The 17422-nt window shown below is 43.3% G+C and overlaps 1 long non-coding RNA gene across 8 annotated transcripts in view; it reads left to right on the top strand.

Annotated features, from left to right (window-relative positions):
- The window catches only part of LOC112641028 (uncharacterized), a 65452-nt gene extending 50333 nt beyond the window's left edge, over positions 1-15119 (top strand). For 6 of the 8 annotated variants that reach the window (XR_007411581.1, XR_007411584.1, XR_007411582.1 and 3 more), the window contains 4 exons: positions 1976-2122; positions 2744-2857; positions 14642-14708; positions 14869-15119. This is a non-coding gene — a long non-coding RNA (uncharacterized LOC112641028). Of the gene's footprint in view, positions 1-1975; positions 2123-2743; positions 2858-3925; positions 4235-14641; positions 14709-14868 lie in introns of those variants that run through there. The other 2 variants (XR_007411578.1, XR_007411580.1) reach the window with 2 other exon arrangements.
- Positions 15120-17422: the final 2303 nt, after the last annotated feature.

Consider the following 17422-nt stretch of genomic DNA (forward strand, 5'->3'; position numbering starts at 1 on the left):
TCACAAGTGTGGCTGCCATCTGTCACCGTACAATGCTGTTACAACACCATTGACTATCTTCTCTGTGTATCTCTCATCTCCGTGACTTATTCCTACCATAAGTGGAAGCCTGTATCTCCCACTCCCCTTCACCACTCTCCCAATCACTTCAAATGATTGCATTTCCATCACCTCACACCCCTCCCTTCTGGCAACCATCAGTTTGTTCTCTGTATTTATGAGTCTTTCTCTACTTTTTGTTTGTTTTAGATTCTTCATATTAGTGAAATCATATGGCATTTGTTTTCTTATTTCACTTAGCATAATACCCCCAGGTACATCCATGTTGTCACAAACGGCAAGATCTCATTCTTTTTATGGCTCAGTAATATCCTATTGTGTGTGTGTGTGTGTGTGTGTGTGTGTGTGCGTCTGCATCTATATATAATCACATTTTCTTTTCCATTTACCTGTTGATGGATACGTGGAAATATCATTTCTTTTGTTATTATGAGGGTTAATTTTTTTAAAGATTTTATTTATTTATTCATGAGAGACACAGAGAGGGGCAGAGACACAGGCAGAGGGAGAAGCAGGCTCCATGCAGGGAGCCTGACGGGGGACTCGATCCTGGGCCCCCAGGACCACACCCTGGGCCTAAGGCGGCGCTAAACCACTGAGCCACCCGGACTGCTCTGTGAGGGTTAATTTTTACATATAGTGACTTAGAGCGTCTTCCTAAGAATGCTTCAGTAAATGTGAGCTACCATTATTTAATTTTCCTTTTATTTATATAATTTAAAACTGGAAAGAAAGGTCTTCTAAAAATATAACCATTGGAATTCAAAAGGAACCAAAACCCCAACATTGAACCATTAAGTGTTTGAGCTTATAAGAGATCTAGAAAAAGTTAAGTCACAAGTTACTTTTTAAAATGTGATAAATTAATCAATTTTTCAAATTATCTCCTATGCCATTAAAACATTATTTCATAGACTAAAGATTTCATCAGCTTGGGTGTTAGTTTTCTGTAGATCATAAATATAGGATTGAAAATGGACTAAAAAAAAAGAAAATGGACTCATAGCATTTTAGACTTGGAAGAGGTCTTTGATATTCGACGTTTTCATTTTCTACCTTAGAAGGAAACAGCATTGTACAATGTTCTACGATACTTGGGGGTTTCAAGCCCTAGGAGACACGGATTTTAAGTAGCAGGAGGACTAACTGGTAAAGTTTGCTCTTCTCTGAGTATAAGATTCTATTAAGTTATAGGACATACACAAGGACAAAAATCTAGTCTACAAGGAAACAGTACATAGACAAAATAGGCTGTTATTCAAAATAATTCTTATAAAGTAAAACATATATATGGGAAGAAATGAGCTCACAAAACTGAATTTGATAGATAACAAACACTTTAAGGGTTTATAATAATTACACATTGGGGATCCCTGGGTGGCGCAGCAGTTTGGCGCCTGCCTTTGGCCCAGGGCGCGATCCTGGAGACCCGGGATCGAATCCCACGTCGGGCTCCCGGTGCATGGAGCCTGCTTCTCCCTCTGCCTGTGTCTCTGCCTCTCTCTCTCTCTCTCTTTGTGTGTGACTATCATAAATAAATAAAAATTATTAAAAAAAGGTGTATATGATACATTTAAAAAAATAATTACACATTATTATAGGTGCTTTTTAATCTTGCCATTCAGGTCACAGGTCAAATGTCACCTCTACAGAGAGGTCTTCTCTAGTCACTCCTGCTTCTCCCTCTGCCTGTGTCTCTGCCCCTCTCTGTGTCTCTCATGAATAAATGAATAAAATCTTTTAAAAAATTAACCCTCATAATAACAAAAGAAATGATATTTCCATGTATCCATCAACAGGTAAATGGAAGAGAAAATGTGATTATATATAGATGCAGACACACACACTCTAATAAAAGAGCCCTTCCTCCAATCACTCTTTATTTACTCCTCATCCTTCTTTATTTTCTTCACAGTTTATATCAGAAATTATATGACTCATTTTATTTTAAGTTAACTCCACATCCAGCATGGAGCGCAACGTGGGGCTTGAACACACAATCCTGAGATCAAGACTGAAGCTGAGATCAAGAACCAGACACTTAACCAACTGAGCCACCCAGGTGCCCCAACTCACTTATTATTTACTGTCTCAGTCTCTCACACTAGGATGAAAATTCCATAAGGGTAGCTGGTATCTTCTTTAATATTGTATCTCTGTGTACTAGAACCATGCCTGGCATATAGGTCTCTCGAGGAAAACACATTTATTTGATTGAATGACTAAATCAAGTTCTTGATAAGGACGTTTAGTTTTGTTCTGAGTGCATAATAAGGGCAGCCAAAGAATTTTGTAGCAGAGTAAGATGACCAGATTTACATGTTAGAAAGACACTCGGGCAGCACTGTGTGCTTACCATTAGCAACCAGGAAATTCAATTTACTTTTGGACGTAAATTGAGAACACAAGCAAATGTCATTTGGAGCAAAGAAAGCCAGGAGACTTGAAGAAATTAGGGATCAGAAGACTAATAGAAAGAAAGAGAGAAAGAAAGAAAACATAACAGGGAGAGATCTGTGAAAACAAACGCCTAGGAAAATTAATTCCAGGCAACCAAACAGGTACATCTCAATGAGAGGCAGTGAAGCTTAGATAGATTAAAAGAATTCCCTGGCAGGAGCTTGGGGTTATGAAATCTTCTACCTCTAGAGATTAATTTCAGCCCTTACAATGTTATTTTCAGAGCTGCTCTACCGACTTTTCCCCTCCTAAAGTTTTCGTGCGATTTTGTGCTGATACATGGACTCAACGATCCAGGAAGTTGCCTGTACCTTGGGAGCTCCATTTAGCTTCACAGGTCATATATAAGCACCAAGCAGCTGCTGGTAGGATTGGGGTGGGGGTGGGAGTGGCAGTGGGGCCGATGATCCGCGCTGACTTCTCTGTATCTCAGCACAGCAGTGTGGCTGTCAACCACAGCGAAGGGAAACAGGGCCTCTTGGATTGCTGGATTCAATTTGAGAATCTCAGGTGGTGAAAAGAAGAGGTCACGTAATTAACTCTGAGTTAATAGAAGGAGAACAGTGTCATGAATCACACCAAACAGTAGATCATTTTAAAATTGCATATAAAACTGGGCTTTGGAATGCGCCGTATGACTTTTTTGGCCAAGGATTTACATCCTTATTTGCTTTGCTTAAGCTAATAGTTAAATTAGTTTGTATTCTGGCTGCATTGGAAAGATGTTTGGCAGCAAGTGAATGGGATGGAAAGAGAGTAGGAGAAAAGGAAAGGGAGGTATGGGAGGGAAGACGCAGCCTGGAAGCAGGCTGGCTGGCTGAGAAGTTCAGGCTGGGGCAATAACCTGATCGGGGCAAAACCTTTGCGTCCCCAGGGAGGAACGAACCATATAATCAACCTGATATAATCAAAAGCACCAGGCCTGATAGAATCAGCATAGTTTTTGAATATTTGTTGAATAAATGGAAATAATTTTTCCCTGATTTTGAAGCAATGATTCCTTATTTTATTGGAGATCTTCAAAAATTGATTTGATGTTGTTTAATTTTTATTAGGCCCTGTCTTGGTAAGAAAGCACAGTGATAGATCCTCTTCCTTTTTTTCTCAAAGACCAATGCCAGGAATAGCACAAAAGAAGTTTTAGGTCATAAAACCAGCGGTTGCAACCGGAGCTCCATACATCAGTTTGAACGCAGGTTGCCAATGCTGTTTTTGAAAAAAAGCAATAGGAGAGTGGTTTTTAGGTATCTGTTTTGAAAAGACTGGAGAATTAGTTACTTTAGTCTGGAGTCTCCAGCTCCTGAATGTCTGGCCCCTTTTGCTACTGCGTCCGTACAACATGTACCTGCCTGTTAGCACTCATGGAACCGGAAGCCTGATCTCTGCATGCTCTGCTACTTCCTAGGGTCAGGGCCACCCCACCCGGCCCTCTCAGAGGAGGGTGCTACGGCCAACTCTCCGGATGGCCTGGGGGCAGCGGGACACTCAACGGGCCCAGACTGCTCCTCTCATACCAGTTGGGACCCACTGAGGATGCGATCCAGATCTCAGAGCATCAGTGGCAATCAGAACAACACCACTGGCAGGTCACTACATACCCTGCCTGGATGGTGAGAAACTTGAAGCCTTAATTTCTTCGCTGGCAGGGATTCCACAGTCTCTCTTCCATTGGATCTCAGCAGGACCAAGACATTAAAGCTTGCTTGTGTTTGTATCCAGATGGTGTGAATCTGTAACGCCATGTAAATAGACTAATCTGGAAGAGAATCTGTTTTGCATCCCCATCATCAGACTACATAGGCATCTGTTCTAAGATACTCTGCTTCTAATACCTCACGCACACCTATACACAGGTATACACACTGTGTGTGTCACAGTAGCAGAGCATGATACAAGTAGGGGAAGGGCACGCAGGGAACAATTCTGATCAGAGGCCACCCTGGGGATCTCCATGCTCTTCCCAAAATTGTGATCTAGCAGCCATAGCAATAGAAATTTTAGAGACGTCAATTAAGAACACTTGTTGTCATGGATTATTCTCATTTGTTGCTTTCAAACTGCTGACATAGTACCGAAAGAAAACCAAAGCCCCAGCAGCTCTGTGACATTTGCCAATGTTCTTTTATGGCAAAGAAAGCTGGTGGTATCCCTCATTGCTAATAAGACCCGGGCTGTGTATACATTGGTAATTGCATTTGGCTGCATGTAACCGAAGTCTGACCTCAGCGGTTTAATGGAATAGGGTTTTAATTTCCATAGAATGCTAAAGTCTGGAGGTAGGTACTCTGGTGCTGTAGGGTAACTCCATGATGTCATCAAGGATCCAAGTCTCACCGGCTTTGCTGCTTGGACATCCTACTGTTAACTTTTACCCTTCTGCTTTCAAGATAGCCTTTTCTTCTCTGGGCATCACATCCAGTTCCTGGAGGGAATGGGGGTAGTAGCATGGGATGACGGAGGGTAGGGAAAGGGCAAAATAGATGATTCTGTCCCTTTTCATCAGGAAAATAATAATTTTCCCCAAATCTTAACTGAATAGATTTCTACTTCCATATATTTGGTCAGAACAGGACCACCTTAGCAACAAAGGGAATTGGGAAATTTGTGGGGTTTTTCTTTCTGTTCCAAACAAATTCAGGGTCCTATAAATAATAAATATAGGGAGGATTTAATTGGCAAAGATATTGGTTGGATGACTTATGTTTGCCTCAAATTATAATATGTGGGATACACTTTTTTTTTCTCCAAATTCATTACAATTTGTTGATACTTAAAATGATTCATCAGAGAGGTTGCTCCAAGCTTCTAATATATGAAACAGACCGATGACCAGATTCTGACAAACCTTTGTTTGGGGCAGTAATGGTGTGGCAAGTAGACCTAGATTTCAAGGACCTTCTTCATTTTTCTTCCTTATTCAGCTGTCAGCTCTGGTGAGTGGTGGGGAAGGCAGTGGGGAGCACAGAATGTATGTTTTTTCTTCTTCACTATTTCTTCCCCCAAGCATCTGGTGCATCATATTTATTAAATGCTTAAGAAAGTGAGTTTATTGATGAGGGAATGCATGAAGAAGAGTCAGTAGATCCAGGATTTGGCACCATCGCCAATTGGCTATAGGCCCTTGAGTGCTTGACTTGACCATCCCATGTCTGCTTTCCCCCACCTCTGATATGTAGAGAAGATCAAATAAGATAACCCTCAACAGATATTTCTTAAGCAGGGTAGGTCTCCAGAATCTACAAGGTGCTTTCAGTTCCATGGTCTCTCTTGCTTACTTTTCTTAATGGCCCAGACCCACCCCCCGGCCTGTGATAGAGTGACAGCTGGCACCACTCACCTCTTTTTGATAGATTAAGAAACTAAGGCTAGGATGGCTTGTAATTGGTCTACATCTAAACAGATTAAAAGAGTCAAACCTTGATGTTTAGGCTTGAAAAAAAAAATAATTAGTACTCAGTAAGCCTTCCTTATTTACAACCTCTGGTTTTTTTTTTTCCCAAAAGGATTTAATTTGGTTACACATACATTCAATAGCTTACAGATAGCTTAATACATAAGGGATCAGTTATCCTACTGAGGAAAACACTGAAAGCCCTCACAAAGAGTTTCAAGAATATAAGAGACCTACGGATATAGAACAAAAGGAGTCGAATGAAGCTTAATAAAATTTGGTTACATATTGTTAAATAGTAAGGAGTTTGAAACTCTAAAATGGGCTAATAAAGCTAATTTCTCTAAGGGTTTTAAAAAATAAGATAGATTCTTATCTGTGGGAGGTAGTTTAAGTGCAAAACACTAGGAACAGACCATGTGGTCTGCCTTCTTAAGTGTGCCTTTGAGCCTTCTAATCTCTAAACTCTTAGAATTCATTATCACTTCTGCTTATTTACTTCAAAATAACAACTGACACTTTGCAATTTACAAAATGCTTTCACACATAGCCTCTCATTTAATTCTCACAACAACCTTCTAATATATTATGCACGTTTTCCAGAAGGAAGTAACAAAACTGAAATTTGAACCAATTTCTTCTTGATCTCTATGTGATGCTCTTTTCTGAACATCTCATCTACCTCTCCTCTCCATGTGGGCATGCTGCGGCTGGAGAACTGATGGCTTTGCTGCCTTCTGCTTCAAACCTGGCTTCTTTTATGGTCTTCATTGTGGCTGATGGAACCAGTTGCCTGAGTCAGAGTCTCAAGACTGGGAATAAACTATTATTTACTTTCTTTCTCACCCACTTCTGTTCAATCAGGTCCTGTTGACTTTAGCACCTAAACATTTCTCAGAACTGGCCTTTTCTCCACCCCAGGCAGTGTCCTTTTAGCTCTAAGTCTTCACCACCATTTATCTGAATTATGAAAGCATTTTTCTTCTTAGATTTTCTCCTTTCAGGGGCACCTGGGTGGCTCTGTGGTTGAGCGTCTGCCTTCAGCTCGGGTCATGATCTCGGGTTCCTGGGATGGAGTCCTGCTTTGAACTCCCCATAGGGAGCCTGCTTCTCTTTCTGCCTATGTCTCTGCTTCTCTTTCTGTGTCTCTCATGAGTAAATAAATAAAATCTTAAAAAAAAAAAAAAAAAGAAAGAAATCTCTGGCCTAGAGCCCTTCAAAAGCTCCCTATTTCCTACTGCGGTGCTTCCTAGATTTTACCATTTTCATCATCCTACATATTGTTGCCATAGCCTTAACCACTGAAAATGACACTCAGCGTGGTGTTGAAAAGAACACATTGCTATCCATAATATTCAATGAAGCGGAATCCATATGACTAACCCATACCGTGTGCTCTTTCCAACCCTCCATAGAGTTATGGGAGAAGTTTTGGCTGTTCAAGCTCTGCAACATTCCTGCTAGAACATTGCGCCTGAGTACACTGGCTCCAGATAGGATGGCTCACCAGAACAATAGCCATTTCAGTCCATCCAAGGCAATAATATCCATTAAATCATGAGTTTGACATGCCAGCTGTGTTTTCTCCCAATATACACTAAAATATACATATAACCAGTAAAATAAAGAAGTTTGTGTAGTACCGAAAATCATCTCCTAATACCAGTGGTAAACCTAATCTATTTTTCAAAGTTTCTTGGTATAAAATAAGTAACTCTTTATGATTTGGCCTTTATTTCACTTTCAAGCCTTTCACATGTAGGATTATTCTAAGGTGGCCATATAATCTATCATCCAAGCCAGGATACTTTTGAGTGCGAAGTGATATTTCCACTTAACTTAGTTAAAGTTAAGTTATACCTGGAATACCAGGTATAAAATTATACCATCTCAGGAAAATCTGGACCTAGGGTCACCCTATTCATCTACTCAGTCCCTAATTTCCACTTTATACGTTGAGTGATACTCAAGTATTTTCAGAGTTTTGTACTCACGATATGATTTCAGTCCTCTGAGTTTTTGTAAATCTTGTTCCTTTAGCCTGGAAAACCTTTCTTACATTTCTTCTGATACTGAACTTCAGTGCATTGGTTTCTCCAGGGAACCTTTCTGGCTCCAGATTGGACCAAATGACTGTTGCCTCATTTCCTGAGAATTGTAAACATATCTTTATCTCATTTGCCCGTTTAGGCCCTCTCCAGGGCAGGTATCAGGTCTTACTGATATTGTTCCCTGTGGCACATACATACAGGGTCAAGGCATACATAGATGATGCATTTGAGTCCCTAGTGACCAATCCAGCGTAGCGATCTGTGCTGTTCTCTGTAGATAACACCAAAGTTAACTTCAGCCTGTCTGATGATGCCGGCACCACTGAAAGTCTGCTTGAGATTATTGCTGGTCTGTCCTCCTCTCTTTTCTTTATTTACCTTCACCTTTGGTATTGAAGAAGAGTGTCTCTGTGCTCAAGAGGTGGCTTAGGGGTTATACTGCACTGGTTTAGCACTCCTGCTCTGCACTTAATAATCTTTGTGACCTTAGGCAAATTACTTAACCTTCCCAAACCGCAGTTTCCTTACCCATAAAACCTGAATGATAATAAAACCCTCCTCATGGGAATGTTATGATGATTCAGGGCCATGATGGATCTAAAGGGATGACTAGTGTCTGGTGTACAATATATGCTCAATAAAAGTTTCAGAAAAGAGCCATGGATGGATGTGGTAAGATTATAAGGAAAGTGGTATCTTTCTTCTGCTGATTCATTAAGGAAGTGTGGATTCTCAAGCCACTTGGTTTGAATAAAAATCCAGACATAATGTAAAGCCCGGGGCTCTGAAGAAGCATGGAACAAGCACAGAGAATTAAGATCTTACTTTAGGCAGCATATATTTCCTGAGATAGAAAAATGAAGGTTTTAAAAACATTAATGTTTTTCTCCTCCAATATAGTGCTGAGCTTATCAGCGGCCACGGTTCTATCTGAACTTTTGATGCCACATCTTCTGTGTACTAGAGAAAGTAGATTTTAAGTCCCTAATGCCATCTTCTCCAGCCCCATGAACAACCCGGTTAATTAATCGATCATGCAATAATCAATTGGTTAACCCAAGCTATTGCATGCCCATTACATGGCAGATACTTGTCCTCGCTCCCACTGTGCGTTAGACATCGCAACATGTACCAAGGATAGAAGCATGGTAAAGTAGGTGTCTGGCCTTGGGGCTTAAGTGAGTCAGATAGAGCCTAAATTTCATAAGCTCCGTCAGTGTAGCAGGCAAGTCCCTGCTGAAGCTGTGCCCAGGTGCTAAGAGAGCATGGAGGGGTGGTACCTAAAGTCCCTGGGAGTGGCGATGGCCTGTCACTAAAGGCTTCTGTTCGTTTCTTTAAGTTTCTCTTCAGTGGGGATAGCTTGACATGCACGATCTAATTATGCAATGATGAGCAAGGGCTTTTTTCACTGGGCCTTTGACCTTACAGTTTAAGTAGCTGGGTAATTCCTGTGTGTGCCTTTGGGGATTCAGGCCTATCTCTCTGCAGCACACCACCCTCCACTCCCCAATCCTCAGTGCTGGGAACAGAGATAATTGGATACAGCAGACAGAGGGGTAGTTTAATTAGGTGATTTCTGCAATTCTAGGGGAAAAAAATGCAGGTAAGAACCAGCGGAGTAGAAGAAATCTGAGCTTTAGAGGCAACAAGAGGGAAAGAGAGATAAGTTCTGATCAAGATTTTAGCCTGGCTGACCTGATGATGGTGACTCGTATTAAGAATTAGGGGATCATATAGAAGAGGAGAAAGCTACAGCGGGAGCCTTACCCTATATTTTTCTTTCTTTTTTTTTTCCTATATTTTTCTGATATAATTTTTAACAAGAACTAATCTTTCTGACTGCAGATGGCAATTGCCTTTCTGCCCAATGTTTTCACATTTTCTTCAGGTTCCAAACAAAATGAATGCTGTCAAACATGTCCTAGTACTACCTAAACACACTTGGTACAGAGTAAATTTAAACAATGGTTAGGGAGACAGTACAATTTCAGTCTGTGTGCAGTCAAGCTCTGTCAATTGTTAGCTAATGATCTCCAGCAATTCATCAGTCATTTCTTTATGTCTCTATAGACACATGTTTGAAAAAATGACAGAGATTAAAACTGCGGTGGCTGCTAACTAATATTTGGCATGCTATCCTTGACCAGCTTGGTGGGATGTGCATCCTTGAAATGTTCTTTTAACAATCCCAGTGTTGTTGACTTAAAATAAATCTTGTCACATTGGCATACAGGGCAAAGATCATGTCTAATAAAACGGTTCCAATTTGGAATAATTAGTGAAACATCTGAACTGTGGGCTCTTTTAAAACAATTATAAACATCACTCTGCGGTGTCAGAAATTATTCCAGCCAATGTGTTGCTGGACAGCTGTCCTGCCCTAACACAGAAATAAAAAAATATTTATAATGATTAAATCTAAGTATTGGCGCAAGCATTTAGGTGATCACAAAGTTTGTACGAAAATGGGTGCTTCCAAAGCGTGTTTAAAAGCTTAGTTCTATGACATAGCCCAAATCCTCTTTGAAATCTTGTTTTTATACAGTTCATTGCTCTGGAAGCACACCACTTTCATCTCGATTAGTGAAAAATTAAATTGCAGCCATTTTCCATTTAATTTTGTTGATTTCATTTTCAACAAATACTTGAATATCTGCTTTACCTTCAGCACTCTCCTAGGTCTAAAGAGAAACAGCATGAACTATATGTCCCATGTTCCTGACCTCATGGAGTTTTCATTCATTTTGGTGTGTGGAGATGGTGAGACAGAGAATTTGCTGTAACAGCACATTTTTATATCAGTAGATCTTACAAACACACCAATAGGGAGTTGGAATAGAGAGTACCTAGGGGAGGAGGAGTCACTTTAGTGAGAGTATTGGGGAAGATATCTCTGCGCTTATGTTTTTGATCTAAGATCTCAGTGATGACAAGACAGTCAAACTAATATATGGGAGGAAGAGGACTCCAGGCAGAGAGGAGAGCATGTGGAAAGACCTTGAGACATGATTGAGAATGATGTGTATGAGGAACAGAAGGAGGCCTGTGTGGCTAGAATATATTAAGTGAGAGACAGGGAGGAGATGAGGTCAGCAGGAGATAAAGGCTTCCCTAATGCTTTACTATGGAAAGACAGAAGTGGGTGATGTAATTTACTGCAGGCATTGAGGTCACCATGGCTGCAGGGTGGAGTATGCGATTTGGGAGACAAAAGGGAAGGAGGGAAACAAGTAGGAGAGGATGCATTAGTCTAACTGAAGCTTTCAAAGCTGGAAATGGTGAGGAGTGGCTGGGTTGGAATTTACGTTGACGGATCTACAGTACTTGCTGAAGGTTTGAATGAAGGACATGTTGGAAAGAGAAAAATTAGAGATGGCATTTGGGGGTTTTGGTTTGTAAAACTCCCTGGATAAGGGTGCCATTTACTGGGTTAAGAAACACTAGGAAAAGTTTGGGAGATAAATATCAAGAGATTAAAGACATATTAAGTTTGGAGCTTTTTAGACATCCAAATGGAGATGTCCCGTACGTAGTCATAATTGTTTGTTTGTAGCTCATGGAAGGGCCAGGACTAGAGATGTAGATTGGGAAATCATGAGGAGAAAGAAGGTGGGAGTTAGTAGACTGATTGTTCCTGTAGGGTCAGAGGAGAGTTGGATTAGGAAGTCCCGAATAAGAGAGCTGGAAGGGTAGAAGTATTCAGAAGGTAGGATGAATTGAGAGTCTTAGATGCTATAACTGAGGAGCAAAGACCTTGATGTTGACAGGTGGCAGCAACCAAGAAGGATGGTGGGCATCAAATTTTGATGATTTGCATGCTTAAGAATCTGGCAGAAGGGAAGGTAATGGGTTTGGGAGCAGCAAGGTGGAGCAAGCAGGACACACCATACTCCTACACCTGGGATATAGGTCGCAGGGAGATTGGTGAGGGTGGGAAATCACCTTTGGGAGAGTTGAGAAGAAAGCAGTATCTTCAAGGGAAATTCTACTTCCACTCATAGCATCAGAATCCTCTGGGGGGAGCTTTTTAAAACATAGACTTCTGGGCCCCATCCCCAGAGTGGCTGTTTCTGTAGTTCTGGGGTCGAGCCTGAGAGTCTCCATTTATAACAAGCTCCTGGATGATGCTGATGCTGCTGGTCCACAGACCACACTCTGAGAACCACTGAGTTAGAGGCAGAGAGTAAAGCACAGTTTCAGAGAAGAGGGTGAGGGTGTGGGGAGATCGCTGAGCACAGACCAATCACCAGAGGATGACATGGAAGCTTTGGGAGAACAGACAGGAAGTGATGATGAGTTACAGCGATGCCTGAAGAAACCAGAGACGTGGGCTCTCTGGGATCAGTCTTGTTGTCTATGGGAGGGCGGTGATTAGTGGTTGGGGTCACCAGGCAGCTCCTTCCTTCTATCACTTCGGATCGTGTGTAGACCTGGAGGATGGTCAAGGGCCTCCTCAGGGGCAGCTCAACATCCAGGGCAGCCTGTGAGCCCAGAGGGAGTGGGAGGGCATCTTCCTAGGAATAGAAGAAAATGTGACCTCCAGGTCACTGCTCCGTCCCTCGAGAGAGGGGCTGACTCAGCAGGAGGACCAGCCTGGTTGAGGAGCCCCAGATGGCTGAAGTCATTAGGTCAGCTGGAGCTTAGGGTGATTCGAAAACAAGTTAGCTCAAAAAACATCGAGCGTGTCTTTTACATCACTAATAGTGCTGGGCACTGTCGTGGCCGGACAGGCTTTGCCCACTGGGATCTCAACACCTTGGGGTGCTGGGGCCAGAGGAGCTTCCCTACACTGGACTCTTTCCATTGCCGGTCGCTGGGAGCGATTGTTCTCAGGCACAACTGGACCCAAGTGCTGAAACCTTGTCATTTGGGATCTCACTCTGCATTTCCATCTCCATCACTTTGTGTCTCTAAGATTTCAGGTATGTTGCTTTCATTTCCAGAAGGGCTCTCCCTTTATGCCTGCGCCACGTGTGCCAGCAATCGGCAGCCCCACGCTTACATCTCACCACTCCGAGAACCCAGTGAAAAGAAAGCTTCTATTTCCCAATAGTTCCTCAGAAAGTGGGGCAGCTCCCCATCCTGGTTCGCATCGCTGTGGCCAGTGGGACAGGTGCTCTGATTTGACCTTGTGTGATGTGCTCACCTCTGGAAAAGGAGGGGATGGATGCATGGGGTTCCCCATCAGCTACATCTGACCCACATACGCCAAAAGTGGAGGAAATTGCTTTCTGAAAGGAAAGTGAAGATATGTCATGATTTAAAAAGCTAGTGATCACAGCGTTTATTGCATGTGCCCTCTCCATAAGGCCTGGTAGAAGGGTTTTACCTGCTTTATCTCATCTACTTTTCATAAAGCTTGGTGAGAAGAGTACTATTATTATTTCCGCATTACCCAAGTGCTGAGAGGCTACGTTGGGCCTTGGCTTTAATGGGCTCGTGGGTAGCAGGGCACAACCTGGAGTGAATCCTGGGTGAGGAATGAGGCCGAAGGGCAGTGTGAGGACAGGGGCCTGGGAGGGACGTGCTGATTGAGGAGCCCGGGGTGAGCCACCTGGAGGCGGATGGGATGGAAGGAGTGGGGCCCCCTGGTGCCAGGTGGGCATGGGCTGGGGCCCGTTTTCTGAGTCAGGGGTGCAGCATCAACAATCCCACAGCAGTGCTAGAGAGCAAGGTGCTCCAGGCTGGGAAGAGAGTGTCGAAATGAAGCGCCACCAATCTCAGAAAACCAAATAGGTGACGATGGGCTTAACGAGGCTTCACTGCGCTAAGCTGTTGCTGTCACGATCACTTACTCCCTCCGAAAGCACGTTGAAGCTGAGGGAGCACGGATGTCGAAGGAGAGAGAATCTGAGTCACGTGGCTTACTGGTACCTCATTGACACGTTTGTGCAAATCATCATACATGACTCATCTGTTTTTCGATTTCACTCCGTGAATCTGGATCTTTTGTTTACAAATTCCACCTCCTTCCCCCCCCCCATAGGCAGGATTGTGCGTAATTATGCTGAACTTGAGTAGAAAAAACATGATTATGATTGCAACTTCAGCCAGAAGAATGTTCATTTTGTTATTACACACAACACTTTTAAGTAACGTTATGGGGAAGAGAAACTACAGGGAAGTTCCAGCAATCCCGCTCTGTTTTCTTTTCTTTTCTTTTTTTTTTTTTTTCGCGCTCTGTTTTCTTTGCTGGTGTCCAGATGGAAACACTTTTGGGGAAGAATCACCAGGATCGCAGTGTGTCGGGTGCGATTAGGCCAACATGGTGAACTTCCAGCTTCCCTTGGGAGCAGCCCCTCCTCTCCTCTGTGTAGATGTCTCTCTCCTTCTTTTTTTTCTTTTTTCCCTTCAATTGATCATAACAGCTGCAATAAAACCCACTTCACCTTAATAAAAACAAATCAGAGAGGCTCCTTCTATATATTGCAACCTTACTTGCACAAATACTGATTATTGATCTGAAAACATGCTAAGCCTTCGCCTGGTGATGTTTAGCTTCATTTTCCCGCTTCAAGCTTCACCCTTGCCTGCAATGGAATTGCCCGAGCAGAACGATATGATAGCACGCAGGTCAGAAAATCTATCTTGGGTCAACAATTTGTCATAATGAAAATTGCAGAGGCCCAAATGTGTTCACTGAACAGTTAGCTAACTTCTGCTTTTCTCCCCGATACAGCATGGGCATCGGGCTTGCTGATTCTCGTCGATAAATTCAATTTTTTTCAGAGGAGCTGATAATTAAGGTATTGAGCGATTGATTTTGCATAACCGCACAACCCAAGCCGATTGGGCTGTCACTGCTGTGAGAGGGAACGTGACAGTGGTTTTGCCACTGAATGCCGGGTACCCCTAAAGAACGGTGAAGGGGGGCAAGACTCAAAAGCATCTGATTCTCTTTTCCAGCTGAGCTGCTTTGCCAGCTCCTCATGGTGACGTGAGAAGGAGATATCTTGGAAGGGACAGCCACACGATTCCAGGGCCACAGCTACCTTTGCTTTCATCCTGGGATTCCCATCCTCTTCAAACCACAGGCTCCAGGTGGATGAGGTCATTTTGCCAAGGGCAAGAGCCTCAGAGCTGTTCCAAGATGGAAACATCAAGCTGTGTGTTCTGTCTCTTATTTTATTGTGAACAATAAACCCTGTAATATTCCATCCTGCTCAGTAGAGGTTTATTGAGTAGCCACATGTCTGGAGCTCTCTGCTAAGGTCTACAGGTGTGTGTGATCTGTAAGCACCTTGTTCCTGTTTGTGTTTGAAAGTGCCGTGGGGATGCTTCCTGGGGTAGGCAGTTCCCCGCCAGCTGGGTCTCTGCGCACCTGCGTGGCTGTCCTGGGGTGTTATTGTGTCTTCCACACTTCCACACAAACCGCATCCGGAGGGCTGCGGCTCAACAGTTGAGATTCCAGGTGCCTTGACCTGGAAGTGGGGCGATGTTACTGGGCTCTGCTGGGTGGCGGGGGGTGGGGGGGGCTGGCCCCCACTTTACACTGCTCAGCAGACTCAGTGAAAGGATTGGGGAGTAAGAGCTGGCCTGGAAATCCCGTGCAAATGCATGATGATTGAAGAACACTTGGAAACCATAAACCTTATCCAAAAGGAAGAAACGGATAAAAGCTGTGGATAATCACCTGGAGATAACCATCATTTATCATTTTTCCTACTGTAATGTTTACTTTGTACCCACACCCACAAACACATACACGTACATTCACACTTATGGTATGAAAACGGTATGTGCTAGAGCGGAGGCTATTTTTTTTTTTCCATTAAGAAGATATTGTGAATGTGGATTCATTTCCTCCACATTATAAAAAATAAAGTCCCTATTATGTGCCCAGCATGGCTCTGGGCAGGGAGGCTCGTGAACAAAAGAAGCGGATTTGGGTTTTGTAGAGGACTCAGTTAGTCGGGGGTGGGAAGAGAGTGGAAAATAAAGAAACAAGAAAATATGACAAAAACATGAACAGGAGCTTGGGGGCTGCTTTTGTTTGGATAGGCAGAGGAAGCTTCCTTCAGAAAATAACGTTCAACGGGGACTTGAGTGACAGAAGGAACTGGCCATGGGGAGATTTCTGGAAGAGCAGAGAAAGGCCAGCTAGTGCGAGGGCTCAAGGACAGACCCGGCCTGGCAGGCTGTAGGGAGGAAAACAAGGTCCTTGCGGCTGGAGTAGGTGAGGGAGGGAAGACCTGTACGAGATGAGGGGGGAGAGGGAGACAGGGACCAGCTCCTGCCTACACAGGTTTTCCTGTATGTGATCAAAACCACTGGAGGGTTTTAAACGGGGCAGTAACACGAATGGATTTGTGTTTATTTATTTTTAAAGATGTTATTTTAAAGATGTTATTAAGAGAGAGCGAGAGAGAGCACACAGAGTGGGGGGAGTGGCAGAGAGAGAGGGAGAAGCAGACTCCCCTGCTGAGCCCGACGTGGGGCTCAACCCCAGGAACCTGGGATCACGATCTGAACCAAAGACGGATGCTTACCTGACTGAGCCACCCAGGCGCCCTTGGATTTGTATTAAAACAAAACCAAACTCTAGCTGCTATGTGAGAACGGATCGCAGGGGGCACAGTGTAGTGAGGGGATGCCAGGAAAGGGGTGGTCATTAAAGTGGTCCTGGAGAAAGAGGATGGTGGCTGACCCAGGATGCTCAAGCCAGTATCAGAAAAGGTTTATGCACATCACCTCGGGGTGTTCACTTGTTCCAAAGGTAACTAATGTACGCGCAGAATCTAGCAGGATGTTCTTGGGAGGAAGAAAACCCCTGCCAATCTTTGGATATTAATCAGAGACAAGAAAACTCTTGAGCTTTGAGGGCCGCTGATAGGGTTGGCATTGGAGAGAGAGGAGAGATGAAAAAGATAATGCCAGCAGAAAGCAAGGAAGAGAAAGAAAGGAACGTGCCAAGAGGAGAAATGATAAAAACAGATATCAAGTAGTTGTGAGTAGTAATGCCATTAGAAATTTCTACTCAGGGCAGCCCCAGTGGCTCAGCGGTTTAGCGCCGCCTTCAGCCCAGGGCGTGACCCTGGAGACCCGAGATCGAGTCGGGCTCCCTGCATGGAGCCTGCTTCTCCCTCTGCCTGTGTCTCTGCCTCTCTCTCTTTCTCTCTGTGTCTCTCTGTGTCTCTCATGAATAAATAAATAAAATCTTTAAAAAAAAAAGAAATTTCTACTCATTGGCACCTGTGTCCCAAATCATTTACCTCCCCCAGCATTGTATCATTGGTAAAATAAGCTAATTATTAGGAATTTGCAAAGAAGGACAGAATCCAGTGGGTTGTTCACAGCTATACGGGTTCTATTGTCTGGACTATGGTGGAAACTTATTAAAATATGAAAATAAGCAGTACAGAGTCTCAGGGATAGATATGCAGAGCAACACGCCCGATGTCATCTCAAAATCACTTTCCTGATAATTACACGTAGAGGCCTCGGTCTGTGTTCTCTTTTA

The sequence above is a fragment of the Canis lupus genome, chromosome 6 (genome assembly GCF_003254725.2).
Source record: "Canis lupus dingo isolate Sandy chromosome 6, ASM325472v2, whole genome shotgun sequence".
In the NCBI taxonomy this organism is placed as follows: Eukaryota; Metazoa; Chordata; class Mammalia; order Carnivora; family Canidae; genus Canis; species Canis lupus.